This window comes from Apus apus, chromosome Z (assembly GCF_020740795.1).
Source record: "Apus apus isolate bApuApu2 chromosome Z, bApuApu2.pri.cur, whole genome shotgun sequence".
Classification (NCBI taxonomy): Eukaryota; Metazoa; Chordata; class Aves; order Apodiformes; family Apodidae; genus Apus; species Apus apus.
In genome coordinates this window covers 8543130-8564904 of record NC_067312.1, presented here as the reverse complement: position 1 = coordinate 8564904, position 21775 = coordinate 8543130, and the positions used below count along the sequence as shown (strand labels likewise).

The window sequence follows — 21775 nt, the reverse complement described above, 5'->3', positions numbered from 1 at the left end:
TGTGTCCCATTTTGAGTTAAACTGCTGCACTTTCTTCCCAGCATAAAATGGATGCTGAGCACAGGAGAGCCAAACTGCTCTCTGGTGGGATCCATCTTCTTCCAAATTAATGCTTCAATTAGTAAATATGTACCCTCCTATCATGTCTGTTTCCTTACATTTGAATCTACTGTAACCCCTTAGCAGGTTAAGAACCTTTACAGATGAAAAAAAAATAGCTAACAAACCTCCTTTATTTCTAGTCTCAAAATTCCCAACCAGTTCATGTTGGGAGGTTCGCTCAGCAGTTTTGTGAAAAGGTCTTGACTGACAGAACCCGTCTAAATTCAGAGAATTAATAAGCTTGTATTCTGCAATGAGCTGGGAAAGGAAACCAGCCAGAGAGACCCTTGATACAACCATTAATGCTGCTTTGTTACCACCCTTTGTTCAGTGCTTGTATAGTGCCCAGCAGATAAGGGATCTGCTGCCTGGTGGAGAGGGGGCCCAGGTGATCCTGAAATGCAATTAATGCATAACATCTTCAACCAATCCATCTAATTTACTGCCTGCATTTCTCCTGGGCTTGCTTCCCTCTTTGTTTTTAACTCTCACCATGAAGGATAGCCACTCATCTTTAAAAAATGGAAAGAATACACAAGAAAAAACATGTTTTCTTATGGATTTATCCTGCTTTTTTCCTCCTGAACACTGTTCGGGGACTCTTATTTAACTAAACAAGATCACTCATTGGCACAAAAGAGAAAGTTTCATGGGGTCCAAGACTGCTTCCATCTACGGAATTGCTTTTTAGTGCATTCTGACTTAAAACTATCCCCTCTGAGCCAAATGCAGATTGACAGCCAAACACCAAACAATCACATTTTGTTAATCTATTTAGAGAGGTGCAAATGCCTGATCCAAGACCAGTTTGCTCTGACATCACAGTAATGTTGTGAAGTTTTCTCTCTTTTTTTTTTCTAAAAAAAACCTGACAACAGAGATTTTGGGAGGGAGACTCATGTTACTGTGTAAGGGAGAAGAGAGGGATTCTAGGAACCTGTGGAGCTGTGGGAATGCTCAACTCCATCTCAAGCCTGTTTCGCTTGTTCATAGTTCAGAATGCAGCTTTTGTGTCAAAACCTGAAGCCTTTAACATTTTCAAAGCCTGTCTTCCTCTCAGCTGTGGTGCACATGGCACCCAGAGTTCAGTAGCTCTTATAATTGGGCCTAAACTGATTTCAGTCTAAGGTCAATTTGAAGAGGAGGCTTCAGGTGCCATTCAGAAATGACATGAGAGCCAAATGTAAGCCCTAATATTGCAAGAATAATATTGCACTGATCAGATATAAATCATTGCTGAAAAGTTGCTGTTGGGATTGTCTTGCCTGTGCACAAGCTATGGATCTAGATCATTTAGACAGACAGATGTGGATAAAGAGGTGAAATTCTGTCCTTGTCACTTAGTGATCCAGTTTAGCCTGATTTTCTTCTATCTAATTTTGTGTGCCTCACTACAAAGGTGTCTGTAACCTCATTAACTAAGCAAGGGAAATGGGAAATTGGACTCATCTGTAATAGAGATAAATAGTTATTCCACTCAACTGATGTGTACCTGTTACTTCATATATAAACCCCTTACCTATCCATCCACTTATGCATGTATCTTATAGTTTTTAGTGCTGTTGGAAAGGGGAACATTCAAGGCATAATATTTGCCTACATTTCTTTTTTTTTTAAAGTGGTCAACACAAACACAGACACACTCATAGCTCTGAAGCAAGCTCAGCCCTCTTGAAAAGGTCATTGAGCAACTCTGAAACACCAATGTGAAGGTATTGGATCACACACAGGATACTCAAAAGCTATGCCCAATGCTGAACGTTCACCTACCCTATTTGCTTCTGTCTCATCTTGCATGTAGAAAACCCACCACTCCATCATCTGACCTATAGAATATAACTGCTTCCCACTGGAGTTTAAAAACACACATGCTCATGTGTAGACTACTGCTTTTGTGGATAAATAGCTGGGCTGGAAAAAAAAAAAAAGAAAGGATATATGGCATGGCTCTTTGCAAACTAAGGTGACTTAGTAAACATCAGTCTGAGTTAGAGTAGTGGAGCTGAGAATGGCACCTGCTTTGTAAACAGCAGATCATATTCCCACCTTCCACCTTTTCTATCCTTAAGAAAGAAAAGGATCAAAGGGATCTGCTGCTCAACCACTGTCCCAAGGACTCAGGGACTGAGTTAATCCCATCACACTAAGAGAACATAACAATGTGTTGAGAGTACTTACCACATTCCTTGAAATTGAAGAAAGTTGCTGTGGTTATTAGTAGCTCCTAATGATGTTTGCATAGATTAACAGACTTTAATGCAATCATGAATGCTACAATCCAGGGGAAAATAATGAAGAAATCCATTATGAGGTAATAAAGTAACTAAGTCAATACAGTAATAATTTGATCCCATATTAGTAAGAATTTCATCTCCTACTGCAAGGCAATTTTCATGCACATACCATTTCTGGACAGTTTTATAAATATCACCTTTATTTGAGATAATTAATTAGCAAAATCAAAAAATATATCGCTGGTATTTTATACGATAAATTAGTCATTAGGTTTAAACTGGCAGGCTGTAATAAAACTTATTAAGATAAATGTGCTGGGATTCTTAACACTTCAGAGAAGCTGTTCGCTGTCTTAAGGCTCTTCTGGTCCAAAACTATTATCACTGCTGGGTGGTTTCTACATACATTAAAACCCAATTATAAAAATCATGTCTATAACCCCGGCTTGCTTAGCAGAAGGAGACAAATGTTTTAGCTCATACCTGCCCAGTGGATCAGGATAAAGTGAGAGTTAGTTATTTTCTACTTCTGCTCTTATTTAATGGTTACTGAATAACTTTGTGCTCTTCAGAAGTAGCTGGAAATCACAACAGACCTCAGCAACATCTGTGACAAAGTGGCCACTGGGGCCAAAAGCCACTACACTTTACGGTGACCACCATTTCAAGCCCTCTCAAATAGTCTGTCCATGTGGCTAGGGCTTTGAGAAAGGCTTTGCTGTGTGTCTGGGGACCTGTCCCAGCCAGATGGCACAGGCTGGCTGAGGCTGTCAGAACTGGATGGGGACCAGCTTCTTGCAAGGAGTGCAAATCTTGCCATCTAATGAGCTGGTCTTGGCTCTCTGGCAGACTATACTGTGTGGCCAAAGCAAGGATTGCCATTCTGGGCTTCGTGATGCTGCTATCCAGGAATAAGGGGTATTAAATAATTAGACCGACTTTTCAAAGGGCATGGCTTGAGTTTTGCTTAGATGTCCCCTGAGCCAGTTTGTTGTTATCGTCCCAAGGCATTAGAATTTCCTACTCTGGCCAAAGTCAGCCCTTGCCTCACAGTTCCCCGGCTGGCTAAGGTTTCCAAATTCATGTCACTTCACATTTGGAATTGTAGTAAATGACACAAATTGATGATCCATCAAACTCCAGCCTTCTGCATGGGCCAATTCTCAGTGCAAAATAGGAATGTCCCCAAAACCTCATCCTCATTTATAAAAAACTCAACAGAGGGTTCAACATTTAGCTGGGAGCAGGCCATGAATGTTGCTGGAACCTACTTTTAAGCCAATATTGTAGCCAAGTAAACAGTCAAAAGGCAGAGAAAGTGACAAAACCCATTTCTCCCCTCCATTCAGAAAACCAGCTCTGGTATAATACTATTAGAGTAGCACAATACATTATAGAGCTAAGAAACTCACTCTACTGTAGAAAAGCTCCCTCTTCTAATGCACGACAGGCATTGATCTTGAAATCAAATGATAGAATCAATATTTTGTCATACTTGTTTAGCTTCTTTGGGGAGATCAAATGTTTTTCCCCACTAAGTAGCAATGCCTCCATTTTAGGGATACTTCGTCTTTGATGTACAATGTACTTTATGTACAAGTTTGGTTTAGGAATCCCAGAAGCTTTGGAGTGCTGGAAAAGCAACTGGGACAAAAATCATTCCACAGGCACTTTGTTCCGATACTTTTTGATAAACATGCTCTGTTGGCCAATGTCAGTGAAGGCTACTGGACTACATGGACCTTAGATGTGACACAGAATGGCAGATACTGTATAATCATATCACATGCTGGTGCCAAATGGCATGGTCTATAGCATTCAGTAGGCTCTATGCTTTGCTTTTAAAGGAAATCTTATTAGACTTGAATTTCCAGTCATTATATTGGGCGTGTTAACTGGAAAGCTGTTTAGAAGTGTTGTGACACCCACAGAACTTGAAGCCTTGGTAGACCCTTGGAGATTATTCCATTTGCTGTTATTTGTGGACACATGTCAACCCCACTGTACTCTCTCTCCTGCTGCCTCTGATTTGGTGCTTTTGAATTCACAGCATTTACTCTTGACTACTCAAAGGGGAAGACATGGTTTTTAAGGACCCACTTTTTGGGTGTAGGTTTCCTCAAAGTGGTCCGAGACTCCTAATTACCCATCAGAGCTAGTGCTTTAGCTGATCTCACTTTTGCCTTCTGTGTGGTGGATGCTTGTGACACAAGTTGTTATCAATGTTTGTGACCCACGAGTGTTGTGGCACTTCCAAAGGGGTGTCGCAGTGATGGTTATTGTGTGGACTGTCTGTTAGCTATTGCACTTCCCTCCACTGCTTCATGTCTGCAATGAGATAATGGAAACAACATAGAAAGAGACCATTTTTTACTTAACACATTAAACCACTGAACTGTTAGGGAGAGTTCAATCTTACTGATATCCGTATCCCTACCATTAAGGCCTCCTTTGTAAACAGGATGAGATGACAAAGCATTTAAGTACTCCTGGGGTAGTCCTGAGGGGTCAGTTTGTCCAAGTCAGGAAAACTTCTGTGCTGTTGGCCATTTTGCATTTAGCTAGTTCATGAGATTTTTTGTGAGCCTTGCTGCTCAGACCCATTTAGCACCAGGGATCCTCAGGTGGGTGATCAGGCCCCGCACCATGGAATCCGGTCACCTCAAGGGTGAGGGTAGGGAGGAATAGGCCTAGGCATAATCCCTGCAGCATCTCCTGCGGAAAAGTGGTGTTAGCGACAAGCCTCTCACAACTGCCATTCCTGCAGCTGTTCCCCTTGTCAATACCATGACCTTTCAGAGGCGGAAGCTCCTTTTTATTACTCTGTGCACTGGGGTAAACCAGGCCATGCTGTGTTATCTACCCAATTTATCAACACTATTTACAACAGGTCCATTCTACTGTCTGGCTTAACTCAGTGCCCAGAGACCTAGCATTGAGAGAGGAGGCGGCAGCTGAAGAGAAAGAAATGTCAATTCCAGCCTAGTCCCCTAAAGTGAAATAAAAGAAACAAAGTAAATAAGGAAGGAGAAGTAAATACAGTATCTCCAGGGTGATTACGTATATCTAGTCCAATACAGGCAAGCATGAAATGAATAGAAACACAGTCTTATCCCCTTAGTTATCACCAAACACAGAAAGTCATCTCTTGGTAGCCTAAAAAGGAAGAAGCATGCCACATCCATCTTTAATGAATATGACATACCTCTCATTCCCTTGTATTTCAGCACTTCCAAACTGCTGAAAAAAAGATAGGAAAGTCTGCTCTTCCTCTTTACATTGAATCATGAGGATGGATTAAAATAGTTTTTGTTCTGCTTTGTTTTTAGAGGTAGTTGCGTAGTTTTGTTTTCCTTTTGCTCTTCTGTGCTTTAAAGTTTGCCAACCATTCTCTACAATTCTGTGATCTTGATGTTATCTTTTACAATTTTTAAATTAAAAACACAATGCTATATGCACAAATGTTTGCAAAGGCTGTGGGTAATTGGAAAACACTAAGTATCAGGAGACTCACTGTGAAGTCAAAAGAGTGGCAGTCTGCTATCCTCACCACACTCAAATAATCTGAGCCTTTGACCTGCCTTTCAAACAGGTTCAAAATCACTGAAGTGGCAAAACAGGCTATACCCTTTCCCGTGTGGTACCACCACCTGGTCTGCAGGGTGCTTCAAGCCATGAGATGAAGGGGATGCTGTTCTGAATACTTTACAACATGTCTCTGCAGGCCTCTGTTAACAGTATGTCCTCCTGCCATAGGATTTCTATTCCACTTTCCCTTAAACAAGGAACATGTCATGGCCATCCATATATTCTTCAAATGAGGTAATACATTAATAATGCATTTCTCTATCTTACTCATCTGCACTCTGGACTGATACTAGTCCTTGATCACTACACTAGCTCAGCACTAAACAGGTAGCTATCAATATTTTGGATTTTGTCTTGTGCTGTGAAGATCAGTTTGAAACATCACATGGATAGTCCACGGGGACTGTGATGAACTAATTTTGTGTTTGTTTTTTTTTTTCCTTACGGCTGAAGTATGGCCCCCACAAATGCCACAGCTCTGATGTGTTACAATGTCTGGGCACAGTCAGAAATCTAACCCAACCTTGTCCTCACAGATTTACAAATCAATCAGAGCAAAATCAAAAGACGTGGTGGAGACTGCTTTCTTAAATCATGTTTGAAATCTGGAATTAAGAGAAGAGAAAGAATAAAGCATGAAATAAAAGATCTGTGTATAAAGGATAATTCAGACAGGTTCCACTGAAACTAAGCACTCTGTTCAAGTTTTCTCTTATAATTACACTTCATCGCTACTTCTGACAGCTGCCTAGGAACCAGCCTTTGACAGCCCTGTCCCTAATGCAGGCTCCCTAGTTTACTGCTTTCTCAAAGCTGGCAGCCATACCTGTCTACTGCAGGTACCTAAACCAGATGTCTGGCTGAGGACCTAAAGAAACAGTCTGCTTGCACAAGCCTTCAAGTCAGAGCTTCACCCTAACCACTATGGACTTTGGCTAGGAAGTTACTACAGCAGGTGACAGGAAAGGAGAAGACAGTAGAGATCAAGAACACACTCCTGTTCATCCTTGTAAGTTCTTCACTAGGAGAGAAGGGACCAGGTTAGGATGTTGTTTTATGAGGACAGAATCCCTTGACAGCACACTAGCCTTGCTCATAGTGTGGATGTTGATCACTTCAGGTTTACCACAGCAGGAGCAACAAGCCCTGGATGCATTCAAAGGCAAAACACAAAGCATTTAACAGGATTAGCTTGTACCGATTCCAGAGCAACCATCTCTCCTGTAATTACCTTTGTAATTTCCTCCTTGTTTACCCTGGTGAGCAGAATGCAGCCCCTCACTGGTGATGAGCTATTCCAGTGTCACTATCATTCAGTTTTCAGTAACTGCCTCCTAAGAGTCTCATGGTCACTTGGACACTGCCAGTGTTGTAAGATACCTTTAGCACTCCTATCTGATTGGCAGTGAAGTGTAACACCACTAGCACTGAACTTTCTGCAGTGTCTGTTAAAGATAAGAGGGGGAAAAAAACAAAAACAAAAACAAAACTTGAATAATTTATGTAGTTAGTTTAATTTAAATAATTTATATGCTAAGCATTGCAAACAGAGTTGGAGTTGATAATGAGACTGAGAAGCACATTTTGAACTCTGTGGCAGCTCCTACTGCATTGTAATTCTTGCAGGATACAGGATTTCCTAGCAGCATAAAGGCTGTGGAGTGTAAACAAGGTAGCTGCTTGAAGAAGAGTCTGTACTGACTCCTTCTTTACCAATTACCACCAGATCATCTTACATACTCTACATCTTGTTCAGTTTGAACCTTCTGAAACCATCAAGAGATGCATGTGTTTCCTCAAGCCTCAGAGAGAAGCCTGGCTCCATTGTTTGACAAATAACAGTTTGTAACTGGTGTAATCTGTAATCAGGAATCAATTAAAGAGATATCAACAGGAAAAGAAAGATAAGGGAAAACCAGGAGAAAATCAATGAACAACATAAGGGAATTGATCATTCAAAGGGTCTTTCTTAAGCCACTTGTTCCTCTCAGAGGACTCTGTGGCATGTTCCATAGGCTTTGTCTTTTCCTCTTCAGCTGTTTTTTGGTAATTTGACATGTGGAATCCTTTCCCGTTAGCAGCGGGGAAAAAAACCAACAACAAAAACAACAACCCAAAATCAAAGCTCCACCCTCCAGATTCACTGAGTGGCCACTGACTTTTTGCACTTAAGATGCAAGTGAATTACGTCTGAGAGGTTGCGTAGCACTAAAGAAAATTGATACTAAGATTTTTTAATTCTTGCATGAATTCACAATTAATATCTCCGGGAACACTTTAGAGGATGTACTTATCCTCCTCAGGGATGCAAGCACCAGAGAGATCACTTCATGAAAAATAATTTCCCACAAATCCTTACACAGTTGAAGAACCATCTTTGTCATAGCAGACCAGTTATTTGCTACTGGCTTCTTCTATCAAGGTTTTTGTTGTTGGTTCTTTGTTGTTTGTTTTTTTGTTTGTTTGTTTGGGTTTTTTGTGTTTTTTTTTTTCCTGTTTGAATTTCTAACATCCTTGAAAGTGTATTTATTGGTTTCAAAGAAGCTACTAGAACAGTAACAGTGAATCCATATTACCAACTCCAGCAACTCCTTTGACTGTCAGGATATTTTGTGTTGATCCATGACGCCTCCCAGAGTTCTGCTGTTATGTGTAGAAATCACAGCTTTCAGTTAAAAAATAAATACCTTTCCAGACATTAATTATTGTGAACAACAAAAGCTTTTAAACATGAACCAAATCCTAAACACTGAAGACTTGGAAAACACAAGAGAAGTGAAAAGAAGTAATAAATTTAACCATTGAGAAGAAAAATAAAAGCAATGATTTTTAAGCTGATCCACGTTATGATTTTTGGAGGGCCTTATTCATCACTATTGAAAATCTGTAGGTTGGTACAATTGTGAAATGGTGAAAGGCTTTGGAGGCTTTTCTTGTAAAATGCAAAGATGGACTTCGGAAAAGTCATACAAGTACAAAAGACATGGTTATGGGAACAGCTACCTCAAGTGAAGGACCTAGCCCTCCTAAAAGTAGGAAAGGTTTTCAGAAGCTGGGGTCATCCTCTCTGGGAACAGATGTTGCTTCAAAAAGCACTTACTTCAGTATCCAAAGCAATCACTGCTGTCTACCACTGAGTTTTAAGATCCCACATTTAACAGCAATACGAAGGCGGAAATTTTGTTTTGGCCCAGGCAACATTTTTCTATTCTAAACAAAGAGTGGGATATGAGACAATGAAACCTACTCTACATGAACCACAAAAAAACCAAAACACCACAAAACAAAAACAACAACAAAAAAACCCCCACAAACAAACAAAGTGTAGCTGATTCCCATCTCCTTAGTTCTAGTAGTTGATTTTCTCATCAGAAGTGGCTCCAACCTTTCCTGGTGCTGAACTAGTTGAGAGATCACTTCCCAGAGATCACTTCCAATCCCAAGCATTCAGTAATAAACTGAACCTATTTGAGCTATCATCAAAAAATAAGAGAAGGGAGGGGGATAATCAGGGACCTACCATGATAGGTATGTTTCCTAACACTTGAGCATGTAAAGGTGTCTAGAATGTAAATTATCCAATTGAGTTAATTTCTTCTCCAATTTGTCAGCAAGCATTTTCAAGTCTGGATTTACAGTAATGATCAGATTTTAGCTTAGCCAAGGAGGAGATAAAGCCTGGCAAAGAACAGTGGGCTTATCCATGTTAGCATGAAGCATTCTGGTTTTTGGTTGATGTCTCTGCAAGTGAAATGTTGTGGGTATTAGAAGACACAAAAGAATTTGCTCTACAGAACTGCATAGTGTTGGTCCTTGCCTTTTGCCCAGATGATGCTGGCTGCCTTGGAAGATAGTGATCTCCCCATTCCACCCTCATAATTCACAGGGTCAATTATGCAAAGCTAGATAGAGAAAGCAGGAGAATTATTTCCTGACCTAATGCACTGTCAGTTGAGAGATTATTTTATCTTTAGTCGGTGATGCTTTGATACCAACAGGAAGTTATTGCCTCTGCTGGTAAATAAGGGCATTTAAAATCCATTAAAACAAGCTATGTAATGGGTTTTCTTTCCATCAAGATCTCTTTGTCTTGTTCAAAACACAAGCAGGAACAAGCCTTTCTCCCAGTGGTGGGTGGTAACAGTCAGAGCTCCTTTGACCTCCTTGCATCTGACAGCCTTTCCCCTCTGCTCTTTTGGGAAGGAAAGGTTAAATGTCACCTCTGCCTCTCGCGTTTCCTTCCCTGCTGCTCTCTGAGAAGGAAATGCCTGAAATTCATATCAGTGACATCAAGTACAGGGTCTGCTGTGCTTCTGAACTTTTAATTTAACAAAACATCTGAGATTCCGTCTCCTCCTCTCTCTCTTTCTCCTTCTCTGCATTTTGGATTCTTTCTCAAACAGAGTAAGCTGACCAAGCATTCACTCTGCTTGATCTCCATCTAGGACTGAGCAACCCCACTCTGCCCTCCCAACAGCAGGCTCTGATAATAGGACTTTAGGAAAACAGAGGGAAGAGAAGATGGAGAGGAAGCTGATCATATGCATTTGTCTCTCTTGAAAATCCACATGGCACCACACAATACACCTCCCACTTTCTTTTGCAAATCCATTTTTCCACATATCCTAAAATTGTTTTGCAATCCACCCAGACCTTTTCCTTCTTACCTTTCTCCTTTCCTTAAGATCTCTTCACACAGTCTATTTTTTCTCCCTTCTTGCTCTGAGGGACTAGAAGAATGAGGATGAGTTCATCAAGTTACATGCTTAATTCTCTTTCTTCCTTCTTACTGTATTTATCACCATCACTAGCATCACCATCACCTCCAACCTGGCTCCTTGATGCCAAAATCTCATCATGGAGAAGGTAGAAGAAGACAATGGACATCTCAATGTCACCATGGCAGGTGTGGGGCTACCTTCCTTTTAACACCCCCTTCTAATCTTGGAAACAGCAAATGAAGAAATAGAGAAGAAATTAAAAGAAGACAGAAGCATTCACCAGTAAGGAAGATGGGCTTTTAGCTAGGTAAATTATGTAATCTACTTGCAGTTACTGCTCTTTTGCTAGATTCAAGAACCTTGCAGACATGTAATATGACTCTTTCCCCTCTCCTGAAATAACACATTCACTAACATCTGCAATTGTGTATGATGTACACCTAAAATTATGAAGCTCCTCACTTTGTAAAAAAAGCCTCGTCACTTCCCTTTCCAGGTCTACTTCTGCCCATTTTACTAGTGAGATATCACGCAAAACATTTTGGAAAAAAAACCAAATCAAAACTAAACTCTGAAACATCAGGATTTTTTTATTATTATTATTTTTTTTTTTTTTTAAGAAAAAGACTTACATGGGGAGTCTAAATGAAGCAACTTGAATTACTCAAGTCACTGAGTTTGCTCGAGCCTGAGGACTGCATTCATTATTATTATTGCATTTAATTAGTAATAACACATCATTATAAATTATACAACAGAAAATAAGTTGTGTTTCCTGCCATTAATGCCTCAAAATTTAGTAGACAAGATGCTTTATGGAAGAGTGCTGGTAAAACTGACTGAAAACACTTAAAAGACACATTTTTTCCCCTTCAAAATTATACACACAACATTTAATTCTGCCTGCAAGGTTGTATTTTAGGTCAAATGTCCCCTTTTCTCTGCTAAACCCACTGATCTTTTTCTCCTTTAAATGGGGATAATTTTCTATTGTTTGAAAAAAGGTGATTGAAGGACTTCTGATGAAAGTGGAATCTTCCTACAATTCAAATAATAGTGCTGAGAGCCATTTCTTGTGAGAGCAATAGTTTAGCTGTCTCATGTCCCCATCTTTCACAGGGCTGGGCTCCCCTGCCAGGCTACAAATCCCATGGTACCCCCCATCCAGAGCATTTGCCTGAGGCTCTGCGACAGCTTTGGTTTGGCTGCCTGGAAATTGAATTTCAATTTGAGAAAAGTCTAAACGTTCTTCTTCAATCAAAGATGTCAGACTAAAAAAGTTGCAGCATTTCTGGAACTCCTTGTTGCAAGACAGGTTTTGAAATTCTGACTTCTCACTCCAATTCAGGACAAAACCAAATGTGGACAAAACTGTAATTGCTTAAGTCAGCTTTCCTATTTAGGATCACTTGGTTAGAGCAAGGCAGAAGACTGTAAGGATGTTTTTACTTCTGCTTAGATAATTTAGGAGTTTCTTAAAGAAACAACAGTGTTTGGCTTAACTAGTTTAAGCAAAGTCCTGGTTAAATGGTACAGTAATCCAATTATATAGCACCTGCTAAAGGATTACAAAAGTGCAGGGCACATGAAACAAAGTGCTAATCTTATGTACTGGTGATTCAAATGTCTTTGATGTTTTTGATGCCTTAACTGTGTTTCAAAAATTTCAGAGTGAACCTAAGGTTCAGATAGAATCCAGGATTAATGCTTAGTTGTAGAAAATCTATTTCCTATTCTTCTACATAAAACTGATGTTAAAACCAGAAATTTGTAGCAGTGCTAGTTAGCTCACTGATGTAAATGTGATATACCTGATATGGATAAATTAACACTTCAGTGCTTAGTGCATAGCTCCGGTGGTAGGGATTTTGGTCCCATACATAATTAATTGTCCTCTGTCAACTGTCTGGATATAGCTCATCAAATAAGCGTCCCTAGCTCTGCCACTTCTGTATGCAAAAAACCCACCAAGAAGCCCAAAAGGTTAATGGCAACTATAATAATTGGCAGCTCGATAACTTCAGAGCATGTAGCCACACTACAATCCGGTGTGATTACACTAGTGCAAGCCTGTTATAGATGAAAATTGAGGTTCACTTCTGATTTTAGAGCCATGGACAAAAATAACTACAGTATCATATACCTGTCAGATGGCACAAGTAACATTTAGTCACCTCCAAGTAAAATATGGGTTTTCTTAACTGCTAACACTGCCCAATACAATTGTGCTCTGAATAGTAAAATCCCCAGCTCATCTTTTGATATAACTGTAAAGAAAGAACGACACCATACTTCATGACCTGCGAATGGCTGCATAGAGACAGACCACAGATCCATGCTAGCACGTCCCACCTCTGACAAAGGCCAGCAGTGGATGTGTGGGAAAGATTTGATAGTGTTTTATCATGCCTTCCTTGCCTTAAAACTTAATTGATGCATTTGTTGACAAGGTTCCATTCTTACAGGGAGACTACTGAAATTAAACTCCCCCCCTTCAACTAACAATGGTCTTCACAACACTCCTTCAGCCAGTGACAGTCAGTTGTGGGGCTTTCACATTGCAGCAAGGAAAGAGAAGGCATATCAAAACATGTTTGCAAAACAGCAGAAATCAGCAAGGGATACTCAAGGGCAACCATAACACCTGAAAATATTTGTAATTCACGTTCTGTTCCTGTGGAGGTAACGTCTGTTGGCAGTGTCCCTTTAACTGCATTGACACTGCAGAGCCGGCAGTAGCAACAGATTTTCCCTGTCAGTAACCACGTCTGTGGTGATTTAAAGACATGCTGGACTACAGCAAATGCAAGCTTGCGGCTTTCAGCGCCTTTACTGAAATAGCTCACTCTTTAATCATATTCCTCGTCAGTCCCTTGTTTCTCAGAGCACTTTGTAACTGGACTTCTTCTTCTCTCACAACAGCAGAACAGCAGTTCCTCTATTCTGAGGAATGAAAGCAGGAGGAGATCAAATGTCTGTCCTGAATGCACCTGAGACCCAGCAGCAGCAGGTGTACACCTCCGGGATAACATGGGCCTCAATGACAGGCACATCCTTTTTTTAAACTGCTTAAGAATAGCCCCATGTATAATTTAAATAATTCTGCTACCATTATCATCACTTAGTTGATCCTGACATACGACAGCTGCTAACTAAACAAGTAACATGGGCAATAACACAAATAATATCTTTAAAAACCAAACTAGGAAATTGAACAGTTGAAGGAAGGCCTTGTTGTATGGATAATTACACTGAGGCAGAGTGAATCAGGCAGGAACTATCTGAAACGCCCAAAAGCTCATCTTACCTGTGGCCAAAATCAAAACTCTTCAGTGATTGTTTTAAATACATAAAGCTGATGAGGTTAACATGCATTTAGAGTTATACTTCTAACTCACGTAGAAAAACTAGCTCAAGTTCCCAAACTGCAACAAAAAACAGGACAGTTAAAATAAATCCTGCCATTTACTCCAGTGTCTTTGGAAAATGTTCAGCAAGAACAGAAGTGACCTCTGCAGAACCGCACAAAAGTGAGTGCCGAGTAGTTCTCCTTTCACACTTCACTGAAGGTAATTCTTGATTTTCTGTGGCATGTATCCTCTGCTGCCGGCAGACCACCACTGAAATCACCTGAACCTATGCACAGAGAAGACTTTGAGACAGTGCCACCTCTATGTGTCTTTTATTTCAATGTGACTAGTGACAAAGCAAGGACCTCCTGCCCTTATCCCAGGGTACCTCACCCCAGGAATAATGATGAACTAAACCCTGATCGCTTCTGATCCTGAATGAACAGTAAGATGGAGAGCTTAGCTATGTTTTAGCACCAAGGACATTTTAGAGTAGTTAACCTATCTGTGGGGAATTTGGGCAATTCCTTCTTGGGAATGCCAAAGGCTACTTAGGTTCACTACCTCTCAAATACCTGTTAAAGAAAACAAAGGAGACAGTGATGGAGAAGAGAGAAATAGCCATGAGCCATGCATCGGACATGTACTGGCCATGCACACCCATCTAAAGTCATGCAGCACTTGGGAGACTTTTACTCTCTTTCCTGCAATCACCAGGACCCAAAAGCAGCACAGGATGACTAAGCTAACTCCACCTGCAGGCAACAGTGGCAGTCGACCTGAACCTGCTTTCCTAGAGCCCCAGTCATGTGCACTCTGGGTGCTGAGCAGCCACGCTATACTTGCAGGATCAGTCACCCACCCTACTGAAGAAAAAAGGTTGCTGTCATGAAGGAAGGCATGATGTTTAAAAACACCTTCACCAGGGGACAACTACAAAGACAGCCAGACAGCCATGTGGCATGGTCCTCAGTGGAGATGGGGGCCTTCACAGTCCAGTCTGTATGAGTATGGTGACAGAGGAAGATGTGTAACCCCCAATTGAAGTGTTGCAATCACAACAATGGCCAGACTTCCTTCCTCTCCCTGTCAAAGTTCAGGGTGGTTTGTGAGCATTATATTGCTTTCAGCAGGAAAACCAGTTTTCTGCCTGCATATAATAAAAAAAAGTCAGAAAAAAACCAACCAAGCAAACAAACAAATACAAACTCCAGGGAGGCAGTGGGGAAAGAAAGGGGCGAAAGGGCCCAAATGTCATGGAAAAATGTATGCCTCTTTCCCTTAACACATAAACACCCAACCCTATCTTCTGAAGTAAAAATCCTGATGTTGGAAAGCATGCAGGCTCAGAGGAAAATAACTGTAATTTGTGTGAAGAAGGCATTTGCAGCAATTCATTATAATTCCTTCCTTGCTGTCACCCGTCTCTAAAGTCACTGGCAATGCAGTACTTGTGTGAAGTTATTAAGGCCAAACTCTCTTTAGATTCATGGCAAGTGCCGAATGACAAGGCGAGAGCCCAGGCAGTGATAAAGTGAAATGACATGCCATAGGCCCTTCCTCTCCCCCACCCCATCACCACCATGCCAAGGATGAAAACACCGTGGATTTTGCAAATGAGAGCCACTCCTCTCCCTGCCCTGTGCTGGTCTCTGCCTGCCACGCATACATCTCCTTAAAGCATACACCCAGAGGAGGGGGCAGGAGGGAATGGAGGAAAGCAAAGGAAAATATGTTTTTTCTCCCTTTCCTTCCACAAAGATCACAGAAATTTCTCTCAGGGGTTCCCAGACAGGTGGCATGTATGTGAGAGACAGAGATAGGCAGACTGGGCAGAGGAAAGATCCAGGTATCAACTTTTCAGCTAAGATAAAGACATCTCTTTGAAAAAATTATATATCTTTTTATATAAATTGATTGCTAACTTATCTATATCTGGGTTTATCCCCCCAACAGTGTTTTGCTGATCATTTTAGTAACCCCTAAGACTAGACAGACAGGAGACGAATCTCTTACAGACTTCCAGCAAATGAAATGTGTCAGTAAAAGGTGATAACTCTAAAGATCAGGCCTCCTTTCAAACTGCATTTCTCTGTCCCCTCCTGTTTTTTCTTGCTTCCTTGGCCTCTATGTCTTTTTTCCTCCTTCTCCCTGTCCCTTCTTTTCTTAAGCTGGGCAGAAAAATCAGCTTAAAGGATAATACTGCTCAGCTTCTGTAGGATAACATAGCCAGCCCACAGCGAAGAGAGAACCTCAAACCCAACCAGAACGATGAAAACAAGCAGGTTATTAAAGGTCCTCCGAAAGCAACAGCTAAACTCATGTTTGCAGATACTCACAGGCTGTTGCTCAGCAGTGAGGATCTCTGGTTCAAATCCAAGTGCTTGCCAACAGCAGGGTTGAAGTGGCAAAAAAATCCTTTCATCTCTCCTAGGCCCTTACTCTGGAAAAGCCATAAGATATTTAGCATTGTAGGGATGCTCACAGGCTCTGATTATAGTCTGTCAGAAGGCAAAAAGGAATCACCGTGCCCAAAAGATTTTGACAAACTAAATTAGACTGCAGTCAGCTTCTGCCTATGTTAGGCTTAAAACTGCAATAAAACCTGTATTTCCAAAACTTCAATTAGCTGAGCAAGGCCATAAAGTGACATCTGATGGGACTAGGTATTTAACCACAGTACACTGTGCATCCACGCTCTGGGCATGGCTATCCCTTAGGTTATTCTTCACACTGCCGTTCTGATAACCCATCTCACCTCCCTTTAGCCTGAGGAGAACATATGGACCACTTGAAATATGTCTGAAAATTCCACATGTTCAGAGTCTTGGAAAAACAGGCTTGCAGCCTTCTGTAATCAGTGGCTACAGCCAAAGAAAGGTCTATCAGCAGCCACCCTTCAGTGTTCTCCCAAGAGGAAACACCAGTGCTGTTGACTTTTCTTACCCTAGCATAGGGAAGCGAGTCTTTGTCCCTCAAACACCTGAATCTTTCAGATGAAGTCACCCTCTTGACTGAACCATATAAGCTCATGGGGCAAAAACGCTCCATGACAAGAAAGGAAAGGTGCCCTGGCTCCCAAAGGGAGCAGAATACTCTTACTCCATTGAAGGCAACAGGAGTCAGGTCTTGAAATGTCTTGGGGGACCCAGGAGTGAGTTAACTCCCAGCAAAGATTTAAGGCTAGGGCACAACATAAATGCACCCACTTGTTTAAATTAAAATTGTCCATAACACTTTGATTTCCTTGCATCTGATTCTTCCCTGGCAGATGACAAGAAATTGCTGGTCGTTTGCGGTTTTTTCTTGCAATGAAAAGCCACAATCAATCATGCTTTCTTCTGACCCTGCAGTTACAGGGAAACAGAATGACTCTGGGCTATATTTTCAGATTCCACAGGTTGCTCTGGCTCTGTATTTGGTGCCCCCTCCTCTCTCTCTGTCTTCACGTTATAAAAGATCAGGACTCTCTTTTATAAAATAGTTCTGGCATTTCTATTATCACACATGCCTGAGAACAGGGATGGGATTGCACTGAATAGTGTGAAAAAAAAGAAATGAAAAGGGGGAAAAAAAAAAAAAAAGAAAAATCAAGGCACAGCTGAGTTGATTATTTAAAGAGCTGGACGAAATTTGCCATCCTTTTAAGGCATCCTGGGCTCTGGAATATCACTGTGTCACTTAATGTTTGCAGTTAAGTATTTACAGATCTGTTTCCATGGCAACCGATTCTTCAAAGTTACTTTTACAATTCTGTTTTCTAAAATGTGTTTCTTTGGTTGATTGCACAGGGATATTTGGAAAGCAGCCAGGTCTAAATCATGATTTTTTTCCCATTAAGGAGAGGTCCTTTCTAATCATGTTTAGTTAGTTCTTTGATGGCTTTATCTTGATTCCAAAATGTATTTTGTTTTTTGTTAGCAGGAGGGAGAGGGAAGGGGGGAAGCACGAACAGGCATCATGGGGCTTTAGTGAAAAAAAAAAAGGTGTTGGAAATTAGGAATGTGAAATAACCTTGTCGGAGTTGATTTTATTTATCCTTTCATTGTTTAGAAGAGTAGGCCTTTAACCACAACAAAATAAATAAATAAATGTCCCACTGACAGTTTGAATACATTTCAAGGCCAAGGGAGAAGATGACTCACTTATTAATTAGTCAGGGAGATGGCAGGATGGGGAGGGGATGATGAACACTGGAAACAGTGCAGAAACTGAGACAAGCAAATCCAGTATCTGCAAGGGTTTGTTACCCCCAGCTGTACTGAGATACCTGCATGGTGCTGGTGAGTGCTGGCCCCACCAATAAGGAGATATCTCAGGAAGCAGTAGCAAGGAAACAGACATGAGCTCTGCCACAGCTTCCTTAACAACTGTGTACAAAGTAATTTGAAATGTGTCTATGTGCAGACATGAAGACTGTCTGCAAATGTCCTCAGCCCGCTGACCTACACTCTTCCTGTCACTGCAGCACCATTATCTTCATCCCCCCAGCTGACCCCCAGTCCATGCCAAGTACACAAAAGAGAGCAAAAGAGCTTAATCTAAGACGTAACATACCAGGACCCCTACAAGTATGTGGGGAATACTTGTATGACGGGGAAGGTATGAACATGTTCTCTGTCACAAAGTATTGTCCCTACCTGAAGTCAGAGATAAATATAAGCTCATCAGGACGTCTGAGGAAAGAATGTGCTTAGCAGTGATCTAGGAACAGTGCAAGTTTTGGGCACATGTGTCCTGCAATGCTCAACAAGCCACCTCCTAGGCAAATATGTCCCTCCAGTAGAACACCACCAAGCAAGAGAAAGGGAAAGTATTGAGTTAAAAGGCTGGACCCACTAGTTGGGGTAGCTGAAGGTGGGCCTTGAATGATCACTAATAACTCACCCCTGTTTTCCACCATGCTACAGCAGGCAGGGGTTTATATCTCAAGGGGAAGCATAGGATCAGAAGGCAGAGTATTATAGTAACCAGAGTATCACAGAGCATTAACCAGAAAAGATCGGTGAGGTATCTGGCTCTGATGAAATAGATTAAATATGGAGAGATAATTACAGTAAGATGAAGAAGGATGAGGAGACAGATAGACTGTTCCATATTTTTCTGTGCTTTTTGTGAGACAACATCAGATGGTCAAATCAAGGTACAAGGAGCCAGAATTTCTGAGCTTTCCTTCTATCTCTGCTTCTAATTAAATGTGAGACCATTCAGGCACCCTGTGCTTCCACTAACCTGAACTTCAAGAATTGTTGTCAGGTTCAGTTAATTTCTGTCTGCAAAGAGCTTAGAAACCTACACTGGAAAGATGCTAGACAAGTACCCTGCTTCTAATGTCAAAGTTCAAGATATTATAATTGGAGAGCTTAAAAGGGATGTGGATCTGAAACAGAAGCAACAGAATTACAGGAAAACCTATGAAATTAAGAAAAACTACAGAAAAAAGAAATAACACTGCAAACCAAACCAAACCTTGAAGAATAAAGAAAGGAAAATGAAGACTTGTAGGCAGGTGACAGGAAAAGTGAATTTTGGCTGACTGAGATAACAAGCCACTCTTTTGAAACTTTTTCACCTTTTCTTCTTGCTGCAGAAATGCTCCATTAATTCTCTGGAAGATGATTTACCATTTTCCCTTTATAGACAAAGCTGAAATAGTAGAAACATCATAGCAAAACATATGAACCAGCTTTTGGCACACCCTGTGGCTCCAAACCTTTAATGCACAACAGAGTCTTGGAATCTGAAGGAAGATGATAAAGAGACACTCACTACCTTGCTATAATGTTTATTAAATCAACAATGGCTGCTGAGCAGACCAGAAGAAGTTGCAGGGAGCAGACTCCTTACCCATGGGGAATGGAGGTTCTTGATTTCTCCAGATTTATTTACCCTTCAGTCTGTAGAGTGAAGAGAAATCTCCATGATGCATGATCTTGAGGACAAAGAAGCAAAAAGGGTTGGACACAGTCACCTCAAAGGAATCTCAGAAAGGAAAGTAAAAGAGGAGGAAAATGAAATACAAGTTAAACACAGTAACAATGAACTTAGTCAATTATTTGCTATTTTATTTATTTTGATTGGCTAGTGGGTGTCCATAAAATGGGATCCAAATCACAAACCAACAGGTATTAATGACTGCTCTTACCACCTCTTCTTTCTCTCTCCAGTTATTTTTCAGCTGTTCTGCCTGAGTGGCCAGTGAGTAAATGGTTGCTTTAAGAAAAGAAAACTATCTCACCAGGTCTGGGTAACCAGCTCTTGAGCTTTCTCCAGTGGGGAGAAAAGAGATTAACATATTTTTTGGAGTCTTTAGGTATCTAACTTAAATACAAATAGGAGAATCTGGGGTGCAGAGCATACAGATGAGATTCATCTAAGTACTGTCTGAGAGTATAGACCAACCCTGCCTGAGCTTGTCACTTATCCTCCCTCTGTTGTAAGGGATACCTGCCTAGGACTGGCTGGGTGATCCATCCACAGTCTTTACCTGCCTGTTTTTCTCTACTGGCCATAGAAGAAAACCAGATCAGATTTCTTCCACTGACTTCTAAAAGCTAAAGGAGATGAATCCCACCCCTATATAATGAATACAGACACACAGGGGCCTCCAGATTTCACAGGATTTGTTTCAGATACCTACAGCAAGACAGTACTGACACTCCCCTTTGTGCTTTGGCTCTGATCCATTCCTGTGGCTGTTTCCATCTTAGAAATGTGCTGTCAGGCTTGATTTTCCAACAAGAAGCCAGAGGACTGAAAAGCTTTGAGAGGATGAAAGTGCCTGTCTGTACCAGGCCCCAGTAAAAAGTCTAAACTGAGTTTTCAGAATAAACCTTTAATGGAGTGGTAGGATTGCCTCCAATAGTGTGGTTTTTTGTTGGGTTGTTTTTGTAAGATAAAAGTTTATTGCCTACTTTGAGTAAGTTCTCATCATGCTTTGTGCAGGGATATCTGTCAAAGGATCTGAAACATCTTACACAACTCACTCTGGAAGACTCCAAAACTCATATGACATTTGACCCAGTCATGACGTGGCATTTTCTCTTTTTGATTGACTAAACTCAGGCACATAAAGTTATCAAGCAACAAGGAATGCACAATGAACCAAACATGACACTGAAAAAATACAAAGTAACATGGATGATCCTGTAGTTAAAACACCCATCCTAGAATTAAAAAAAGGGTGAAAAACATTTATTTCTTTACACAGACACCCATTATAAAACAAAATATTTCATCTGATCTAATCCCATCCCTAGTTGCCCTCAAAATGCATTAAAAGTCTCACTTTATCTTGCCTAACTAAATGGAGTTGAGTAGTTTTATAGGTTTTGTTCTCTGGCCACACAGCAACTTGACAACTCTGTTCCAGTGAGGACCAGTTGACACTACAGCAGGTATCTGCAACAGCAGATTTGTAATAAGGAATCCCTTTCCAGGATTAAAAGTACTAGCCTGCATTTAGTGCTAATGTCACAGAATCACAGAATCACAGAATCTTAACTGATCCCTAACCCAATCCTCATCTACCAAAGAGAACGATTCCTTTATCCTGACTCCTTCTGGGGCTTTAGGGATCTGGGGCCCCTGGGGACAGTCTACAGCAGTAAACACAGAGGCAAAAAAATATCCTCTGTCACCAGGGAACCCAACTCATTCAGCAGTGGGCCTATATTGCCTCTAGTGTTAATTCTATCTGCAGTGTACTTAAAAAAGCCCTTTCTATTATCTTTGACCTCACTTGCAATGTTTAGTTCCAAGGAGGCCTTAGCTTTCCTTA

General features: G+C 40.9%; 1 protein-coding gene across 10 annotated transcripts in view; it reads right to left on the bottom strand.

The window, feature by feature from the left end:
* Window positions 1-21775, bottom strand: part of CELF4 (CUGBP Elav-like family member 4) — a 733798-nt gene that overhangs the window by 235601 nt on the left and 476422 nt on the right. The window lies entirely within an intron of this gene.